The sequence below is a fragment of the Hordeum vulgare genome, chromosome 1H (assembly GCF_904849725.1).
Source record: "Hordeum vulgare subsp. vulgare chromosome 1H, MorexV3_pseudomolecules_assembly, whole genome shotgun sequence".
Taxonomy (NCBI): domain Eukaryota; kingdom Viridiplantae; phylum Streptophyta; class Magnoliopsida; order Poales; family Poaceae; genus Hordeum; species Hordeum vulgare.
Window position 1 is genome coordinate 602400 of NC_058518.1, and position 6000 is coordinate 608399.

The 6000-nt window shown below is 46.4% G+C and overlaps 1 pseudogene; it reads left to right on the top strand.

Moving 5' to 3' along the window:
- Positions 1 to 246: 246 nt before the first annotated feature.
- Positions 247 to 4869, top strand: LOC123403236 (annotated as a pseudogene).
- The last annotated feature ends 1131 nt before the right edge of the window (positions 4870 to 6000 follow it).

The following is a 6000-nucleotide window of genomic DNA, read 5'->3' on the forward strand; positions in this document are numbered from 1 at the left end:
GTCAACCGCCCCCTACACCTACACGGCGGCTCCGCTACATAGGAACGCTCTCTTCTTCCACGTCCACCATTTAGCTTCCTCCTCAATCTCTTCTTCCTCGTCGACCGCCGCCCAAGTCGTCACCACCGGCGATCGCCCTTCCGTCGTCTTCTTCTTCCTCATCAACCATATAGGTACAATCACTTCTTTCCCCAAAACAGACCTCTGTCTCTCTCTCTCTCCCTCCCTCTGCCTGCTTGTCCGTCGAAAGAAAAATAAAATCCCCATTTTCCACCTTGTTTCCATCCTATTATTGGATTCCCAGCAACAAGATCTTATGGCGCTCCACCATCTTGTAGGCCAGGAGTAAAATTGCAGCAACCTCCGGTCCCTGTTCGAGTATCAGCATTCACAGACCCCCACGCCACGCGAATTCAACAATTATCTCCCACGCCCCCATAACCGCAGCTCCGGGGGGAGCGGGACGGCGACTCCGGCTTTGTTCCTCCATCGTTGGTAAGGAAACCAAACATCATCTCTTTCCAAAGTTCCCATTTCACACTCTTCATTTTTTTAGTTTTTCTCTGTTTCTAGCTCCTCGCCTCCGGTAAGAGAATACCCCATTTCACATATTCTATTTTATTTTTCTTTTGCAGCAAAAACACCCTACCCAAACCATGTCTGTGATCATGGTAACTGTGCTGGGCTGGTTCTTGTCGCCCATCATCACCTTGGTGCTGCCAAAGATCCTTCTCTTCCTCGGCTTTGACGCGTCCGACAAGCTGCAGGATCTGGAGATCCACATCATCCCGGAGCTGAAGAAGACGATGCAGTCCGTCGATCAAGAGAGGATGATGCAGAGAGGAAAGAGAGTGAAAACCGATTTGGATGCGCTGGACAAGATGGCCGCCATGCTGAGGCACGCTCTCGAGGATGCCGAAGACATCTTTGACGATGCCCAGCACAAGATCGTCCTCAGATGCAGCAGCTGTGTCCAGATGGCATCAGCTTGGATAATGCAGTGGGTGCGGAAGATCATGTCCTGGTCTCAGCACAAGATCGTACTCAGATGTTGCGACCGCCTCTATGGTGTTTTCTCCGCTTGCATTGCCATCTGCAAATGCTGCTGCGTCTCCATTGCATGCGTCGTCCGGACAAAATCAGCTCGGCTATTGCAGTGGGTGCGGGACAGCTCCTTGTCTTTGTTCCTTCTGTGCAGGTCAGAGGAATCTGTTGGGGTGAATGTCAGTGCCGAGGTGGTCTCAGACAAGCCCATTCAAGTGATTATAGATATGAGTACCAACGCTGAAGCCTCTGGTAATAAGATCGTTCCGGTAACTACCGGTGTTCTGACCTTCGACGATCCTGATCCGGAGACTGCCAGTGATGCGGTCCCAAACAATGAGGCCGTTTCGGTGACTACCGGTGCTGCGGCCTCCCATGAGCCTGATCCGGTGACTGCGAGTACCAGTGTTGTGGCCTCCAGCGATGAGACCGTTCCGGTGACAGCCGGGGCTGCGGCCTCCGACGAGCCCGAGCCTGTGACTAGCAGTTTTGAGGCCTCGGCCAACCAGCCTGAACCTGTGACAACTAGTGTTGAGGCATCCGACGACGAGCCTGAACCTATGACAACCAGTGTTGAGGCATCCGACGACGAGCCCGATCCGGTGACTACGGCCTCAAATCCCTTGTCGGGGTGGTGGCTCTCTTGCTTGTGCAGTTCGTTGGACTTCTTCAAGAGCTGTTGTACATCACTATACAGCTGGTTAGGTCATGTGTTTGAGTTTGCCTGCTTTTACAGAAACTGGTCATATCAAGTGCTTGGCATCAAAATATGTCAGGTACACCCAATTTCATCACCCACTCCATATGCTCTTCGTTTCAGTTGATTTTGTTGTCAGTCCGTGTTCAAATTATATCATATGTTTATGGTGTATGTGGGAACAAACATGTCATCTCATATGTTTATGGCGTGTTCAAATAGCACTATAGTTTTCGTCTAAATTGATAAGATACTAATTCCCTCATTTCACACCATCGATCAGTGGTCAACAAAGAAAATAAAACACACCATGCTACTGCAGACTTGTATTTTAACAAAACGGAGTAATGTGATAGATGAACATGCACAGTCTACAAGTTATTCATTGATTCTACAAGGAAATGGCCAATGTGACATAAGTCACAAAATTATTGATTTGCGCATTAATACTATGTTGTGTGCCTATTAATGTTTTCCACATGCAGTTTTGTTCTGAATGTACATCTACCAGTTTTTATCCCACCACTGATATGTCATTTGTTCTGCATAGTCTCCTATGCCACCAGTTTTCCACATGCTCATCTGATATTTTGCTTCTTCCAGGAGAATGCCGCCTTATTCGATATATTAGATATATTCCTTACTGCTATCTCAAGAGGGAAATTGAAGAAAAGAATACTGAAGGTAAAAAAAATAGTCAGTGAAGTGAATAGGTCACAACTCTTGGGTGTGGAAAGCAACAGCGCACCAAGTGACATTGCCAACAAAAACAGGAGCAGAATTAGAGCTGCTAGCAAGCGGGAGATATTTGGTCAAGAGGTGTTGCGTGATGATATCATGGCAATGCTGCGTGAGACACCACAGGGTGATGCACCATGTTCTAGTCCATGTTACTTTGTGATTGGCATATATGGTGTTGCAGGGTCGGGGAAGACTACCTTTGCAGGATACATTCGAGATTACATAAATGAGGAATGTAAGGAGGATAAACTTTTTGACACCATCATGTGCATTCATGTGTCCGAGACTTTTAGCGTGGATGATGTATTTCATGAAATGCTAAAGGATATTACCAAAGATCGGCACTCTAATATTTCCGATCGTGAAGAGCTGGAAGAGAAGCTGAAGGAAGCGTTGTGTGGCAAACGTTTTTTCTTGATATTGGATGATCTCTGGGTGAAGAACAAGCACGACTCACAACTGGAGGAACTAATCTCTCCACTTATTGTTGGGGCGAAAGGAAGCAAAATACTAGTGACAGCTCGAACAAAAGAAGCAGCTGGAGCTCTGTGTTGCGATGAACTTATTGAAATGCCTGGTTTGGATGAGGATCAGTACTTGAAGATGTTTATGCATTATGCTTTGAGTGGTAAAAGTATTGTAGTTAAAGAATTTGAACAAGTTGGGAGAGAGATTGCCAAAAAGCTACACCGATCACCTATTGCAGCAGTAACAGTTGCAGGACGGCTTGTGGCAAACCCAAATATCAGTTTTTGGAAAAATGTTGCCAAGCTTGACATGTTGAATGACACCATGGATGCTCTTTGGTGGAGCTATAAGCAGCTTAATCCGGACATCAGGCGATGCTTTGAATTCTGCAATATTTTCCCCAGAAGATTCAAATTGGAAAAGGACAAGTTAGTCCACTTGTGGATAGCACAAGGGTTTGTAAATATCAGTTGTGCAACAGAGGAGATGGAAGATGTAGCTGAGGGCTACATTGAAGAGTTAGTGTCATGCTCATTTATGCAACCAGAAAGAATGATTTGGTCTGATGATGATTGCTTTACAATTCATGATCTGCTGCATGATTTAGTAAACAAGATAGCTGGAACTGATTGCTTCAAAATCGAGAATGAAAGGGGCCATAGAAGAGAAGGCTGGACAGAAGATGTCCCTCGAGATGTCCGCCATCTTTTCATTGAGAAATATAACGCAGAATTGATTACCAAGAAGATCCTTGGATTGGAAAATTTACGCACTCTCATTATCAATGTTGTCGAAAGGGATACACCAGTTGATGAAAAGGTCATTGAGGGTATATGCATGAGGCTGCCGAAGTTGAAGATACTGGCTATTGGTTTCGACCAGAGTTGTCAATTCAGCACTCCCCATGATAAGTTCTTGGTCCCAGAATCCATCATTCAGTTAAAGCACCTCCGCTATCTAGCTTGCAGGACAAATTGGAGCTGCAAGGTTATTTTACCAAGCGCGCTAGCTAAACTACTCCATATCCAGCTGCTAGATTTTGCTGTTGGCGATATTTCCGATTTTATCTTTGCTGACCTTATCAACTTACGACACATATTCTGCTCGTTCGGGAGCTTTCATCACATAGGCAGGTTGAGTTCACTTCAAAGAATACCAGCAGCTGGCTTCATAGTAAAGAATGAAGAGGGTTATGAGATAAAGCAGCTTAGGGACCTAAACAAGCTTCGTGGGGAGCTGGAGATCTCTGGCCTTGGAAATGTTAAAAGCAAGGAGGAAGCTCTTGAAGCCAATCTAGCTGCCAAGGAAAGGCTCACGGCATTGACACTGAGCTTTTCTGGTCACATTAAAGTTGAAGCAGAAGTTGAAGCAGAGGTGCTTGAGGGGTTGTGCCCTCCCGTGGGGGTTAAAGCACTGTCTATCGACTACTACAGCGGCTCAAGGTACCCAGATTGGATGGTGGGTAGGCTGAACGGTGGCCCAGAGGACCTGCAAGCACTTGAATTCTACGACTGCGGCCAAGTGGGGGGACCTGGTCCTGAACTTGAGGCTTTCCCTCATCTACGTATCCTCAAGCTTGGGACGCCTTACCAGGCAATATGGAGCACCTCACTTCGCTCGAGATACTGCAGATCGACGATTGCAAGAATATCCAGTCGCTTCCAACACTGCCCCAGTCTCTCAAGGGGTTTAATCTTATTGTCTGCGATGATGAGCTGATGAAGGGTTGTCAAACAGAAGGAGATCCAAACTGGCTTAAGATAAAGCACATCCCCAAGAAGTATTTTCGCCCACGCTTGTAAGCCTGTAACCCTCCTCTTTGCTGCCTTGTTTTTCCGTGATTACTACAGTCCGTTGCTAACTCTGCTTATTTTTGTGCATTGACGATTTAATCTCTGAAGAAGGCTCTTGTGATGACTCTGAAGAAGGCTCTTGTGACGACTCTCAAGAAGTGCAAAATGGACCAGAACTCTAGCGTTAGCCGCTATGTAAATGTAGTTACCGAACTGAATGTCTGAACCATGGCTTCAGACATTTTTAGAGCCGTGGGATACTAAATCCAATCCAAGACAATCTAAGCTGACGCTGACATCTAAAGCCTTCTGCCTCGACCATGTGGCTGCTCATCATTGTTTTTACTGTTACCAGAGCATTGGTGGATAATATCGCATTTGTACCAAGGGGGCTGAAGCCAAGTAACTAAATTTTCTATCACTACCAGGGAACTGAAGCGCGGTAGTAATTAATGGCGTGCAACCGTGGGTCGTCTCTATATTTTCTAGTAGACTTGCAGTTACTGTCATCATTAATTAGTCAGATTGAGAGCAAATTGGATGATACATATAGAACAAAAAAGTACTCCCTCCGTAACTAATATAAAAACGCTTAGATCACTAAAATAGTGATGTAAACATTCTTATATTAATTTACAGAGGGAGTATAGCCTAATAGTGTCCACTTAACAAAACCAAAATAAAACTTAGTTGGGACACGTTATTTACTAACAAGTATTACATGCTCCCCCGGAAAAGGGTTCCCTCTCTTTGTATTACAAAGCAACCAACCAATACAACCCACAATAGGTTCTGGGACACAATCAGCACAATTACACCCAAAATAAACGAAAGAGAAACAACAAGAGAAAAATGGCGACAACGGCGTAATCGACAGAAACGAAGAAGCTTCATGACTACTGCACCCACTGAAGATCTTCCACCAAGCTCCAAGGCTCCGAAGCACCAGTATCAATCAACACCTCCAAGAAGGACCGCGACGATGACAACGTTGCTGCCAAGGGTTTCCCCCGGTACGTGACGAGGGAAGATGAAGGGTCACCCCCGACGCCCTCCAGGAAGGTCCGGCGGCACCCACCGGCGTCGTCGCGACGGTGTCGGCCAGGCCGACAGGGGTTTCCCCCGACCCTAACCTTCACCTCGGATGCTCCAGAGCCTGCCACCAAACCGACCACCATCTTGCGTCATCGCGGTCATGAAGCCTCCATGCCTCTCACCACGGCACCATGAAGTGAGGCCTGCACAACGGAGAATAGG